The sequence below is a fragment of the Chlamydotis macqueenii genome, chromosome 9 (genome assembly GCF_036417535.1).
Source record: "Chlamydotis macqueenii isolate bChlMac1 chromosome 9, bChlMac1.mat, whole genome shotgun sequence".
Classification (NCBI taxonomy): Eukaryota; Metazoa; Chordata; class Aves; order Otidiformes; family Otididae; genus Chlamydotis; species Chlamydotis macqueenii.
This window is the reverse complement of record NC_141564.1, coordinates 13486309-13502214: the sequence shown is the minus strand read 5'-3', so window position 1 is coordinate 13502214 and position 15906 is coordinate 13486309. Positions and strand designations below refer to the sequence as shown.

At 40.3% G+C, this 15906-nt stretch overlaps 1 protein-coding gene across 2 annotated transcripts in view; it reads right to left on the bottom strand.

Annotated features, from left to right (window-relative positions):
- AGTR1 (angiotensin II receptor type 1) overlaps positions 1-15258 on the bottom strand; it is a 29540-nt gene extending 14282 nt beyond the window's left edge. The window contains exons 1-2 of one of the 2 annotated variants that reach the window (XM_086755054.1): positions 15111-15258; positions 9797-9919 (exon numbers count right to left, since the gene is read on the bottom strand). The gene's annotated coding sequence lies outside the window, so the exon portion shown is untranslated. The remainder of the gene's footprint in view (positions 1-9796; positions 9920-15110) is intronic. The other variant, XM_086755055.1, reaches the window with a different exon arrangement.
- Between the last annotated feature and the right edge of the window lie 648 nt (positions 15259-15906).

Here is a 15906-nt window from a genome sequence, read left to right as displayed (position 1 = left end):
TTGTTAGTATTATGGTGACATTTATTTTATTGAAACTAATAGATGAGCAAAGTAGAACAAAAAAAATAATATTAACTATATTGCCTTGTGCCAGATAAGTAGAAATAATCAGTGTCTTGTCCTATATTTATGTCAAACGGATTATATGGTGTCAGTGTATCTCTATGCACTTAAGGGATGTTTGGGTACAAGCATATGAGGTTTATATCTCAAAGCTGCTAAAAATAGAAGCATTTAGAGAGAACAGAAGTGATATGTAGAGATAGAAAACTAGCAGTTGGCTACATTTAAAACAGAGAATAAAGAAAACTAATATATCTTTTGCATGCTCAAGGACATTGTGTTAGAAATAGATGAGACAAAAATTGGCATAAGTGAAAAGTCACTTCTAAAACACTAATTTATGGGGCTATGGAGTGATGAATAAAATCTCCCAAGTACCTTTTTCAGATGTTAAATGCTTAATAATACTACAATATAATATGTGACAAACTTCCTCCATGTTCTTTTACACAGTCGACAGTGTAGTAATGTCATAGATAGAGTTCTAGCAGTTGCAGCAGCAGTGAAAGCTTGGACTATTTTCTGCATATACTCTGGTAGTACTTATGGAGCCCAAAAACATTGGAAATATTTCTTCATGCTACTTAGCTCACTGGCCAAAGTTAACTCTACCAATTCCCTCCTCATGTATGGTGGGTTTTTTTCCCAGAAGTTGGGAAATCTTGATGTACATGTTTCTACAAAACTTTACTAGCAGATGTAAGTGCCAAAGAAGGATTGCTTAACTTCACTAGAGTTTCTCAACTTCACTAGAACTTAGTGGTTTAATGAATGTTGGCATGGCAATGATTACAGGGTTGGTTTTTTTTTTGTACAAAAGTTTGATTAATGCACAGAGAACTCATTATGGTTAGCCAAAAGTATTTCGGTTGAGAGTAAGTTTCAGTATTTTAGCATATAGGTTTCATTTTTTTTTTAGGTGCTCTAGGTTTATGTTTAAAAATAAACATTGTTTTCTGGGAGCTTCTCCTCTTTATAAACACATTGTTTTCTCTGCTGCTAAGAGGAGGAAAAACATTATTGAGTCCAATAAATGTAGAGCTGAACTCCAAAACACTGAAGGATTAACCACTCTCAACATGCAGTGCGTTTAAGCTCTTGGGGAAGATCAGTGAGGTGATAGTTTTAGCAATTAGTGGTTCTGGCTGGACAGTGTACCTAATACTCCAGATATCTTATATTTTTCCACATAATTTTCTGGTCTGTTTTTCATGTTTATCCATCAGAGCAACCTCTGGTTTCTTTTATTTGACCAAGGCTGCACGAATGTGTTGCAAACTCTCTGGTGTTCAACATGTCTCAGGTATTATACATCCTTAAGAGATGTGAATATAAAATTATCTGCATAGCAGTTACATAAAACTGAAAAGATAATTAAATTAACAAATAAAATATATTTCTAGCTTAATACTTCCTGTTCAGTACTTCTGAAACTAAACATCAAAATGCGAAGCTTCAGAAAAGATGATGCCTGAAAGGTGAATCTCCATGTGATACTCCGTTTTCTCAGTCACCTCAGTTGCTCTGTCTTGACAGGAATGAAGATAACATTTTCCTTATCTAGGTTATTAAACCTATAGCTGACTTAGTTATTAAATATTTAAAATCTATTGTTATAGCAGGAGGCACTCTTGTTTATACCACAGGGTAAAGAATTGCCTCTTTATCTACAAGAGGCTGAAGACACTTAGACATATTAAGACTCTGAAATGAGGGCATAATAAACCCAGAATGGACTTTCGCACCTCTGTTCTAGCCATTAGGTTTACCAAAAAGGAAGACTGGCACCCTCCTAGGAGATAAAAATGATCAATAGTCAGCGGGCTAAACTAAAGTCGCCTTATCAGTGACATGTCATCTCCTTGTGTTGCCAACAATGCTGTTACTGCTCATTAGATGCCAGGAGAGAAAAAATAAATCTATTTCAAATCAAGACAGGACTAGAATGTCTAGGGTTTGCAGCACTGACATGAAAAGATTTTTGAAGGGCAACACAACATAAGGTACTATTTTATTATTAATATGCAGCTTACTGCACATTCATAACTTCAGATTTGATGCCTGGTTACATAGCATCTTTGGGGTATTTGGAAGTACCCAAAAGAGTCAATAGTTATCAAGAATTAAGCCATCAAGTCCCAGAATGAATAAAAGTGAGATTAGTTTGAGCTGTGAAAGGTTACATGCTGCACAGTTACTTTCTCTGAGTGATAGTAAACAAATGGATTAACACATTTCCTTTATTGCAGCTGGAATTGCCTATATAAAATACAGTGTGCCCCATGTGATAATTTTTAATAAAAGACAGAAATCAAATTCAGGTTTGTGAAGTGCAAATAAAATAACTTGATGAATTTTGAGTTTCCATTCTGATAGCTTAGTTCTATGGAATAAGAAGTTTAAAAGTATTTTTTTTTAATTACACAACATTGCACATCCTACACAAATGTAGCTTCTGGGTACCTAATCACACACCTAAAATTTCTATTTGCACCATTATTTCCATATGAAATGAGCCATAAGCTTCTACTGTGAACTCCTCCAACCTGAAGAGTAAGGGAATTTACATTAATTCTGGGCTTGATCCAGATCTGTATTTCAGTCTTACATTAAAAAGGCTGTGGAGAGGTGAGAGAAAAAAAACTTTAAAAAATAAAAAGCACTGCTAGAAGCCCTTATCATGCCCTCTTCTAACAAAACAGATCAGATAAAACATGTGAGGTATCTTACCTCCTTTCAGATCATGTATAAAATCGCAATTTGACTTACTGGATATTTCACATACCTATTAATCTGCCTTTAGGGTTATGCGATCTTCTTCACTGAAGCTTGTGGGTGCCTCCATAGGTATACAAACATAGTAATAACAACTGTTCTTCCTTCCCAGCTTGTAGGAGAAACACTGTGTTATATCACTACGATTTCAAGCACGCAGAGCTTAATAAGGGGTTACAAGACATTTTCCGTGCTGTTTTGAGTATGATCTTGAGTCATTCTTATTTCTTGCTGGAGTGAGCGTCTTCGTGCATCCAACACTCAAAGAGTTCTTAGTTTCACTGTCCAGATCTTCTCAGTATTAGTCAGTGGTTTCACTGGTCCAGTAAAAGGTACTGGAGAGTGGCCTTTTTGGGGGAATAAAGGCTACTTCCACAAACTGCTCTGAATGCAAGACAGTCAGAGATATCTAGGCAATTAGCTTGTTGCTTTGCTGGTTTTTAAGAATATCTGGATCTATAAAGACAATAGTTTCAGTTCTAGACACAACACGGAGGTCTCAATTGTGCCAAGAATTGCTGAGGCTAGAACTGGCTCTCAGTTCTGACAGGAGGGAACAGTACTTGCACATAAAGATCCCTTATAGAACTCAGGATCTTTAGGGTTTTTAAGCCCATTTGGAAATTCAAAACTATTGAGAAGGTGTCAATAGGAGTATCAAAGTGAGATGATCTCCAGTGCTCAAGGAAAGGCAAGTTTTCTGGATTTCTTTTCTTATTGGCCTGATCTCATTCTGTGATTAAACCAGCTGACTTGTCTCTACTTCAGTCACTTGCTCTTTCTCTGATTTTACTGAGGCATCAAGAAATTTGTCTTGTAGTGATGCTGGAGCTAGTCTTTTGATGGAACATTGTTCTCACTACGAGCTTTTTATCATTTCAACTCCTTGAAATGAACTCTTGAAATTTCAAAGATCCTGTACCAGAAATGATGCATTTCTGTTACGTAAAATACCTGAAAGGATGATGTTTTGGAGTGCTGCTGCAAAAGGCACAGACTGTTATAAGAAGGAAGTTGCTTTTGCTGACTTACAAAAGCACATAATTTCCACATGCTTTTACCACATAGGTTTTTACAAAGCTCCTAAAACTCAGCCAGACTTTGTGAAACCCACTCCCATGGAGGGGGATGATGCAGCTCCTACTGAGGTCACTACAGACAAGGTCAGGCAAATGCTGGAAATATCTCAGTGTGGCTCTTCTGGTGGTGTGAGAATAGTGACTTTTCAAAGCAGGATGGTATTAATGGCATGGGCAATATGGAACATGCAGACAGCAATGTTTTGGATGGGTAAGGGAAAGAAAGCTGAGCTTTGCTAAGGAGTCCAAATACTGTGGTTTTAATGAATGAGATGTACCAGTGTTGGTAGGAAAGGAAGAGTTAGCCCCTCTTTTGTTAAAACACACAATGAAAATTCACAGCATATGGAAATTATTTTTATACAGCAGAAAGGAGTGAGAGGTTAGTAACTCAGGAGTGCTACACAAATCTTTCTTTCAGGAATCAAATGTAATCTTTGCCTCTTCAGAGGTTACTATTTGCATTCTGGGATTTATCATCTGATGATCGCAATTGTGGTGTAAGTGATGTTCCGGGGCCTTGAGAACAACAGCTACTCAAGTAGACTACAACTTGTAGAACTGAGCCCTGAAACATCAGTGTCTCATGGGGATATCTTGCTCACAAACTGTTACTCTGTTGCTGACAGAGTAATGTCATGTCATGACAGGACATGAGAGGACATGTGTACGTATTGGCTCTTCCTCACAGTTTTTGCAGCATATAAAACTCTAACACATTGTTGTATTGTAATTTGAAGCCTAAAATACTAGAAACGTGCATCACTTAACATGGCTGTTGGCCAGAGCAATTTCTGCAAGACAGCTTCTTTTTCTACAGAGACATGCTATTGGTCAATAGCTAGCTGAATATGAGCCAGCAGTGTGCCCAGGTGGCCAAGAGAATCCTGGCTTGTATCAGAGAGTGTGGCCAGCAGGACTAGGGAAGTGACTGTCCCCTGTACTTGGCACTGGTGAGGCTGGATCCTTGAATACTGTGTTAAGTTTTGGGGCCCTCGCTACAAGAGACACATTGAGGTGCTGGAGCATGTCCAAAGAGCAACAAAGCTGGTGAAGGGTCTAGAGCATGAATCTTACAAGGAGTCACTGAGGGAACTGGGGTTGTTTAGCCTGGAGAAAAGGAGGCTGAGGGGAGACCTTATCGGTCTCTACAACTACCTGAAAGGAGGTTGTAGGGAGGTGGCTGTTGCACTCTTCTCCCATGTAACAAGTGACAGGATGAGAGGCAATGGCCTCAAGTTGTGCCAGGGGAGCTTTAGATTGGATATTAGGAAAAAAAATCTTCATTGAAAGGGTTGTCAAGCATTGGAACAAGTTGCCTAGGCAGGTGGTGGAGTCACCATCCCTGGAGACATTTTAAAGATGTGTAGATGTGGTGCTTAGGGACATAGTTTAGTGGTGGACCTGGCAGTGCTAGGTTAACAGTTGGACTCAGTGACCTTAAACATCTTTCCCAACCTAAATGATTCTATGATTCCATGGTGCTACTCCCACAAGCAGCTGTGAGGAAGCAACAGGTACACAGTTCACTTCTCCAGACTCCCTTGTCTTCCATGATGAAGACCCTCCATGCTCCCAGCTTTTACTGAGACAAGCCAAAGGTAAATGGTTATATCTTTTAGCTTATTATAAGTAGCTGTAATGTGTATGAAATGAAATGGAGTTTGTCATGAAACCTAGGCCTCTTCTCTTTTTGGTCTAGGGAGAAAAAAATGTGGTAAAGCATAAAAAGTCTCTCAAATGCTGTTAAGAATGTTAAAATAACAATGATGTGTCATTAAAGGATGGAAAATAAGTATTACTATAGGGAGGCAGAAAAACAAACAAACAAATCAGTATAGCCAGATTAGGACTGCCTGTAAGAGGGTTGTTACAATCTACTCTTGTGAAAGGCCAGATAGTGAGTATGTTCGTACCAGCCTATGGATAAAATTTGCATAAGTTCAAACTCTTGGTTGTATTAGTGGTGCCTGATAATTTAGCAGAAAATGGGATTTCATGCATCTAAATTAGAAATGGTAATGTTCTAAAATGGTTAATGCATGAGTGCCATGCCCACAGCAATATGCAATCACTGTCAGAATCTTCGCTGCCACTGGTAAAGAGATCACAATAGAAAATGGAATGGAAAGGTCAAAGCTGCAACTGTTTCCTCATGAAGCAAATCACCTACTTCTGGGAGAAAAGGATTTTTCTGAATCTAGGTGCAAGTTCTTTGGCCTGTTTTTGGTTTACAGCTTTACTGTGAAAGATGCAACTCAGTCAGTGGTGTTACTAGTAAGAACTATTGAAAGTGATGTTTTAATTAGGTTTCTCTTGCTTCCTCTAGGCAAAGATGTTTTCAGGAGGAAGGGTAGAGGAGACAGCTAATACCTTTGCAGACAAGATGGGAGGTGATAGGACTTCTTTGTGGAATTTCAGGCTAGTCCAAATAGAGGCTTCCTTGCTTTTTCAGAGTAGTTTAGTTTAGTCAGAGACCACAGTGTCACTTGCCTACTCTCCCACACTCATGTCACTCTTCTGCTAAGCTAGAAGATGCAGAGGCAAAAGGTAACACTATGTATGGTACTTAAGCTCCTGAACAAATTTCTTTAGTTAAAAGTGAGACAGTATCATGATAAACAATGAACTACGCAAGATAATATTACTTCTACTTTTCTGGTACAAGGAACTGCCTTCCTGTAGTTTCTTGTAAAACAAGAAAGTTGCTACAAGAGAGCTTACAGACATAAATTTGCTCCAAGTTGTGCAGCAAATCAGTAACACTTCGACACGTGTGGAATCTATCTGATGTGTGTAAGACCTTACCTATATATTAATCCTCAAAAGGACATTTTCCTGCCATTAAGCTAAATCACCAGGATGGAGCCATGATGCGCCCAAGAGTTCTACAGGCTTAGTACACAGTCCCTTCTGCAGGATGTGCTTTTTATTTTTATTTTTTTTTTCCCCTCTGCAAACATAGAAAGCAAGGGTAAATTAATTAATAACAAGCTTTAGAAATGCATTGTGCAGAACAATACAGTTATTTTCATTTGCAACATAGCTAATCTGTCAAAAAGTGAGAGAAAAGAAACACTTGAAATTCTCTGCTTCTACTCCAGAAATTGAGAGCTCTGTCAAAAAGATGTTCCACTTTCTAACTGAATGGAAATCAGACAAGTTGGCTGAGAGTAGTTCATGTTGCACACTATTATCTGAACGGACCTTCCTTCTCTAAAAACCTCTAACAATTCACATCCCTGTTTCTTACCTATCACCAAAGTTGTTAAAGTGACAGAAGCTTTTGCTTTGAGTAATGAAAACAGCAACTGAAAAGCAGGCATACATGGAGATGTAGCATGTCTGTGTCTATGTGAACAGAGACATACTTCATACATACAGTGGTATCTGTGTCTGGCATGTTTACTAAACCAACTAATGTGGAGGTTTTATCACTAGATTGACAATACATGGCTAGTGATTTCCACATAACTTTCCCACTAGTCAAAGCATTACAGGTCTGGGGAAAACAAACCTCACCTTGAAAACTTACTTTCTTTTGACTTCATGCTGAAATACAGTGTTTATCTTACTGGAGAACCAGAAGCAAATGTTTTGTGGATTTCTGTGCAAGGAAATGGATGTTAGATTTCAAAACCTTTGTTCAGAGGAAGCTTTGTCTTCCATGTGTCATAATTCAGCAATACATAACAGGATTTGGTTCGTTGTGTCTGATTGAGACACTTGATTACTTTTTCTTTTATATAATTAATTTAGATATCCTTACAGTGGGAAAATATCACACAACGGCAATACGCCTCAGAAAAGACTTTTCTTCCTTAAATGAGAATGTTAGGAACAGCCTAGAGGGAAAAGTTAAAAGATTAAAAGCAAAGGATCAGCATGGAGGCTTCTTAATGAATACCTCATTAGGGTCAGAAAAACGGAACCAAAGGCAGAAAAGAAAAAAAAAAACCAGTATGAGTAACTGGTAAAGTACAAGAGTTTATTCAGACCAAAAAAAAAAAATCTTTTTAAATGGTAATGCAGCTAAGCTCAAGAGAAGTTAGTATCATTGTAGCTGTTAGTAAGTATAACATGGAAAACATAGAGGCCCAATTGTTCTTTCACTTGCACAAAACTTCTATTATGGACAGATCATTACATGGTCTAAAAGAAAATCTGAGTAGCCAAATATAAAGACAAGCAATGTGTCTATGCTTTCTGTACAAGTCAGTTGGACTAGTGAGGTGCTAAGGAGTTAATCAAAGAGCATGGAAGGTCAAATACAGACACAGTAACCTATGTCAATGTGAAAGGTATTATCACCCATGAAAAAATCAAGATACTGTGATCCTTAGGGCTTTGTCTGGAAGGGAGCACACTTAATAGAATGATACCAAAATAGATCTTCTGCCAAATTTGTACAGCTTGTTTCCTGTTTTTCAAAGTAAAATTTATTGCTCTATTTTGAAAATAAAATTCATTAGTGAACTCTCTTTACTGCCCTGCCTCTCAGATGTTCCTTGTGGGTACTGAGGACCAGCAACAGAGGTAGCAAAACAAAGAAAAAGAAAGCTGTTACAACCAGAGCAGGAGCTAAGCTACGATGCTATGAATCAGTGCATCCTCAACAAAGTGCACTCTTGGTTCTCAAGCAAACGTAACTGCATAGCAAACGTAACTGCACAGATACCTGGAAAGGGTAGTGGTATGAAAGATGCCACATCAGCCTTACTTCAGCGCTAGGAAAATTGCCAGTTGAGCTGAGCAAATGCTTGGATGTGTGTCTGTCCTGTACTGACATTACTTTTTTTGACAGTATGTTTAAGAACAGGGAACAGCATCATAAAATGTATTTAAAGGCAAAATATTTTTAACCCTTTTCCTTTGAAGTGCTTTTTAGGAAGCACAGGGGTAAATAAATATCTTTCACTTGAAATAAAGCTTGATTTGAGAGAATGAAAAACTATAATTGTCTTATCATGGTAAGCTGCTAATAAAGCCAAGAGGAAAACAATAAAGACAGACACGTAACAGCAGAGCTAGAGTCCCACTTTGAAAACAGACATTGATTCCTGGCTGATGCTTTCCAATTCTGATTGTTGTACGTTAAGTAAAGAACCTGAGGAGCAAGGAAATCCTGAGCAATTGCCAGAAATTGAGTGGTAGCAGACTAACTCTTGGGCTCAGTGTAGCTTGTAGCAGGAAGGAGGGGAAGGAAACTTGTAGAAACTTGTAGGCTTGGGTAACAAGAACCAGGGGAGAAAGGAGAAAAGATTAAAGGTGGCATACAGCCTATAAACTCTGATGGGGAGAGGCATGCATCGTTCCTCAATAAACAAGTTCAGGCTGCATCTTCATACACTACGTGCTGCCTGCTCCAAGCAGAGGGTCTGGCCATGATGCTAAAGCAGAGTTAAACAGAGAACAACTGCCAACAGAACATTTTTCAGGAAAGTCAACTAGTGCATTTTTCTCCCTTGCGTAAGCCCCCCAACATAAAGTACAGCTGTCCAGTGGTTTTCTGGAATGTCTTACTATTTGCATGGGTCCCTCTGAGCTAGAAATGCTGAGGCAGTATTCTCATTCAGTGTATCTCTCTCAGTTTTCAGAAAACTGAGGGAACTCAGGAATGCTGTTTTATTTTCTATTTCTGTTCCTATACTTCATTGACTGATTATTAGATTCCACTAGCCTCTGATCTATCAGATACTGTCAAACTTGTATGACCTAGAAGTAAAGAAAGGAATAGTAGAATTAGCTGAAATTAGGCGTTTGGTTAAATCATTCTTTGTTCTGGCCGTAACTCTAATTATAGCTTTCAGCTCAAACAGTGAAATACTGTCTAAATATTGACCTTGCCCAAATTCAGTACCAGTTTCTTGAGCTGTTACCTTTTGCTGTAGCCTGCTTTTTGTCTTGTCTTGTCTTCAATCATGCCACTTGCTGATGCATTGCCAGTCTGATTTCACTTTCCTGCTGTGAGGTCATCTTCAGTTATTACCCATTTTCTGTGCCTATAAGAGAAATGCTACTCAACTACAATAAAAGGAGATAAACACTACAAATAGTAACCAAGCATTCTAGCTAGTGTTGTTATAGAGCGGATACCTGGACAGTTTTGCTATCAGACAAAAACCAAATGGAATGAAAATTGTAAATGGCACCTGACAGCCCAAAATCTGTGGCTCTTTCAGATGATGGTGCAACAGAGAATACTAACAGCATGCTATTTGTAGCATGGTATTTTCCTAGCCTTAGTCACAATTCACTTGAAAGCTCAAAGTAATTTTAGTATAATCCATAATTTATCTGAAGATAAGGCCATAAATGATTAGACCAGTCATTCTATTTCATATGTACTTTGTCTCAAACAATCACAGCTGTTAGGACTTACAGTCAAGATAATTTCACTTGTTTGTTACAGCTGAGGTAAAAAAAAAATCAAGCACAAGTATCATAACTGCCCTTGTTTGTCAGATTTGTTAAATTCCCTAAAATGTTAAAAAAAATTACACAGATTCTTCTGGAGTACATCTGTCAATTTTTTTTTTTTTTGGCATAGGATACATTTTAGAAGATTTTAGAAGTACAGAACATGGTATGAGTGCTCTGAGTACAATGACTGTATTGGTGAAAGTTATCTTAAGGGACCAATTTGTTGATGGAAATAGAACTAAAATAAATATTGTGGTTAGCAAAAGCCTACTGGCTTGTTTTTCACTGCAGGGTTTTTAGGACCAGAAGGAAGAGACATAAAATACCATGATTAGTAGCTTTCTGTGCAATAGCAGCTGTATATAAGAAAACAGCTCTGCTGGAGCCTTTCTGATTTTCAAGCTGCAGCATTTGGGCCTCATACATGAGGTCTATACACCTTTAATCTCTAAGAGTAAATTATGTTGCTGCCTACTCAAAACTCTCCAATGTAGTTAAACTCACCTTGTGTATATATGCCAAAATTTTAACTGTGAATAAAATTTTAATTCCAGAACCGCTTTCTTAGTCACCTGTAAAACAACATCACACTCCTAGAGTGGAAGCTGTATGCATCATGTCTTCATAAGTAGCTGGGGTTCAATTCTCAGCAATAGCAACCTGTTTATTCCTGTTAGCATAATGGAAACTAACCATACAATAGTGGGGGAAAAAAGTTAGTCTTCCCTCTACTTTTCTCTCTCTTCCTAAGTGATTCACATTTTCCATTTTGTCTTCAGAATTCCATGAGACTTGTAAACATTTCTCTGTGATGGTCTGCAGTTTTATCTTGCTTAGGTTCTCAAATCTGATCCTAACGATGTAGAGGCTAACTTCTTAAAATTACCAGAGTAATTTTGTTCAACTGTTCAAAAATCAGAACTTTTATCCAAGAATACTGAAGAATGTTAATTAATATTTGAGAGGAACACATGGAAGAACACAACATCCATGTTGCTGTACTTCTGATGGAATTGTTGCACAACTGAGAGCATGAGGCACAAGTATCAGCAGTAAGCTAGGTAAGGTTTGAAAACTGAAACAGGATTATCCAAAGGCTACAGATTTACCTATACATGCAAGAGAGCCTACAATACAAGTAGATGGCTGGGGGCCTGTAGTTGCCATCCCGTACCCTGACCCAGACCTTATAGCTGTAAACTCTCAGGCTTGTAACTCTGAAAAGATTGAGCTTATACTTCTCTTTCTGGAAATATATGATGGTTTAAAATTAATGGATCTAAGAATTTGCAAAAGGTCTGATGTGTAACTACTCTTGAACTAGCATTGCAGTCTAGATTAATTGTGAGGCTGGCTTTCATTTCACCTCCTTTTTTTTCCTCTGTCATTTGTTGGGACAGGTCTTATCCTGTTCCTGAGCAAATAAATAGTCTCTTTCACTCCACCTGTGCCATTTCACTTAACTGCCCAAGTCCTCTTCATAATAGCTAAGGAAACAACTGTGGTGGTTTTGTTTAAACTTTCAGACCTCTCTTCGTGTTAGTACTTCGGGTGCCAGAGGATATATGTTGCTGGGTTGGCAGGTTTCCTGTCACAAATAGGTTAGGGGCTTATTTTGCTTTGCTGCCCACCCTCCTTCTTTTGACTTAGCCATTTGGCCACTTTCTTTGGCATATCTAATACACTGCCCAAGTGGATCTATTTATATGCTGATGAATCTTGATAACCTGTTTCCCTAACTCAGCTTTAGGTATAACATATCCAAACTGAATTTTAGTCTATTTCTCCTTTTATTGAGGTATCTCCTGGAAGATAACCATTAAATTCAGCTAAAATAACCATAAGATTAACCATGTAATGCAAAATGTAGTATTTGATCAAAATAATGCATATATATCCATGTTCTCTATCCAACTCAAGAGAACGTAATCTTTTATGAACTCACTAAGGCAAAAAAGAAGACTTGAAGTGTGAACAGAGATACATGCCAACCACTCAGAAACAACTGAATGCTTCTCACAGTGTGATTAGATGCTCTAAAACGTGGGCAGTAATAGCCACAGGAGACATTATGAATACTCCTGCTGACACTAGTAGCTTCTGGACCTCAAGAAGGTCCAGAGAAAAAGGAGTGGTAGTGAGCAAATGAGAGTAATTTGTGAGTGCTTAAAACATTTTCAACTAATATTATACTTTTGCATAAACAAGAGTTTAACTAATACAGTGTAACAACAGTTTGTAGCTTATGTAACTTCAAGTTACCATATTAATTACTGGAGCTGTATTAAGGAGCCATAGGCAGTGCCAGAGAAAAGGACTACATAAATGTGTTCCTTTAACAAACACAGAGGATAAAACTACCACAGTGCCACAGACTTAGGAGTGTAGGAAGATGCAATGAGTGCTCGTTATTCGAAATAAATTTTTTAATGGGAATTAACTGACACATATTTCCATGTCTGCAAACACGTCCATACGTTTCAACAGAATTATTCCAGAAAGTGTAAATAAACATGTAAATAAACACCATGTTTACATTCTGCATCTGCTTCTGTTTTTATAGTACTACAAATAGCAAAAAAAAAAAAAAAAAAGATACATTTTCAGATAACTAATACAATTAAAGACACTATTCATTCAGTGGGTAACACAAATACAAATCATTCATATTCTTGTTCTAGGTGGACTGTAAAAAGCAGGTTGTAGAGCTGTGATATTTTAAACTGAAAGGCAGCACTCCTCACTTCTGCAGTGCTGGATAGTGGTATACGAGGCTGGTATTTACTGCCTTTTAAACTAGTAACTTGTAGCTGCAGTTTGCACATGCTGTGCAACCCAAGCAAGGCACTGTTTCCAGGCAGGAAGGCAGGACACCTCACAGCATCGGAAACGGGCCCGCTTCTGCTCTCCTCCAGCGTAAGAATTAATTCTGTTTCCATTTACTGCATGGACAGAAGTAAGGGGAGAATGAAACCAACTATATTCAAATTTAACTATAAAGGTGACTTCTCTCTCTTAATCATATAGGACCACTTTGCTTTCGCAGTTCAACAATATAAACCAAGAAGCACTTTATAGTTGTAACTGATTTTTCTCTGCTATGTAGTTTGAGTTGTAGAGAGGGAAGGTGTACAGAAATGTCATGTTCCTGCTGGAAAGGCATATAGTTAAAATTCTTAATACATGAGCAAAAGCTTAATTTGCAGGCACTTCATCATATTTTTGAAAGATGCTGTAACTTACAAGATTATGGTGGCAAGAAGAAAAACAGACTGCCACAGTCAGGAGTGTGAAATATTAATCTGACAGTAAAACAGAGCTAAAAGAGCCTTTTTACATCACCATGGTAATTACCTGCTTCAGGCCATACTCAGTTAGGCAAAAGTCTAACAACGTTAGCAGTGTGGATTCACGCAAGTGAAAAGAAAAGACACACACCCACAGCCCCACAAATGAAAAAAAAAAAAAAAAAAGAAACCAAAAAAACCCAAATGTCTCTTTAGCCTCATCCCTTTTGGGGGCTTGTGATTTTACTGAGGCTAGTTACTAGCCTGTCCCATGCTATGCAACACAACACAATCAAAACAAGTCCTGCTACTTATGGAAGTGATGGAAATTTACAGTGAACCATAGCCTGCTCTGGACAGAATCCTGCTGTCGCTTATTGCCATACATCTCATTAATTCCGGTGGGTTTGCAGAAATACAGGAATGAGCATAACTGAATCCTGTAAATTTACTGCTTGTCCATACTGTGATCTGATTCACTTATCCAGCTCCTGATAGGTGAGCTGATTTGCTTGGAAGAGTACAGGGCTTATATGCCTGTAAATAAGTGCCAGCATTTTAAGTGTTTCAGTGTATGGAGAGTGGGAGGACAGTAACTGTGTTACAGGATTTCACCTGAATATGTTGAAGAACTCTAGCCCAGTTTCATTTTTGAGAGTCCAAGCTAAGTTTAAGAGCAGGCTGATTGAGAGGGGGAGAAAAAAAATTTAAAAAAGACAGCAAGCAAACAAGCGTTTTTAACTTCTACTAACTCAAATTTAGTCTTTGGTTGTCGATCGCTCCAATTTTTTTTTTTCTGTGGAAGAGATGTCTGGCTACGTGGTGTGTATGCTACAGAATTTTGATGAGACCGATACTGGTTACTAACTGGTGTAAGTTGCTCATACGAAGTCTAAAAAATCATCAGCATTGCTTTTCGGGTTTTTTTTTTGATTAGTGTATATATAGTATATATAATACCATTGGGTTTAGCACAGTAATAAAAATTTCAAGCGCTCATCTGATCTGGGCTAGCAACAGGGGGGCTGCCTCTGGCAGGCGGCTGGGAAGAGCCTCGACGGCGAGAAGGTGTCACTGCTCCTGTCAAGCAGCGCCTTCGCTTTATCTTTCGACGGGTGACAAGGCACGAGAGCTGACACGCCGGGTATGGCTGTGAGTCCGTGGGACATTCAGCTGTCTCCAAAATAAACATGTGGTGTGGGCTTAGCGAGCGGGCCTCGAAGGGCGAGTCAGGGCGCTGGGCTTACGTGTCTGAACGGAGCCTTGCTCTGCCAACCTCGTACTGTCAAAGCAGGAATTCAGCAGGAGCCCGTATGGCAAACCAGCGACGCCTTCCCTCCCCCGGGGCCGCGCAGCGTGTTCCCGTGGGGCAGGTGAGAAGCGGCGCGACGGCGGCGGGGCTCCGGGGGCAGAGCCGGCGGCTGGCGCGCAGGGGCGGCCCCGCGCCCGCGGAAGCCGGGGCGGCCGGCGGGACGCGCCTTACCTGGCTTCGCGGAGTGGCTGCCGCAGCCCAGCCGGGGCGGGCGGCTCAGCCCCGACGGCCCTCGCACTGCACCAGGCTCGGACTGGACTCGACTGGACTGGACTGCACTGGGCTCGGCTCGGCCGGACTCTGCGTGCTTTCCCTTCCCGGCCGCACCGCTCCTCCCGCTCCGCTGTGTGGCCCCTGCACTTATAGTGGGGGGCGTTGCAGCACAGCCCAGCTCACCCGTTCTCTCCCCACCCATCTCCCGGGACGGACCCCTCTGACCCATCTCCTTCCTCCTTCCTCCCCCTTTTCCTACGTTCCCCGCTCCGCGTCCGCTGGCCCGCTCGCAGCCGCCCCCGCGCTGCCCGTGCCGAGGCGGCTGGTCCGCACGGCTCCGCCGGCAGCGGGAGGCTGCCTGCGGCGGGGGGACGGGCAGGAGAGGGTCTCCTGGCGCTGCGCGTCGCAGCGCGGAGCCCACGCTGACGGGCTCGGGGTGATTTGGGAGAAGGGGTGACTGCCAGCGCCGCGCAGGCTGCACGGGTAGGGCGGGGGTCGGGTCTGGGGCGCCCGCTCCTTGCTTTTGCCCTCAGCTTTCTGAAGCAGGGGTGGCAAGTGGCGTACAAACGTTTCCAGTTTCTCTAGGAATCCCCCAAGCCGCTTGTGAGCACGGCTGAAATGTTGAGATCATCACGAGTGAAGTTGTGGTATATGTAACACAGCCGTGATAAATCTGTCCAACTTTATTCTCTGGGAGTAGAGGGGAGAAGGAAACGGGTATGGTAAGCCCCCTTGGAACACCTGTCCTAGGAGG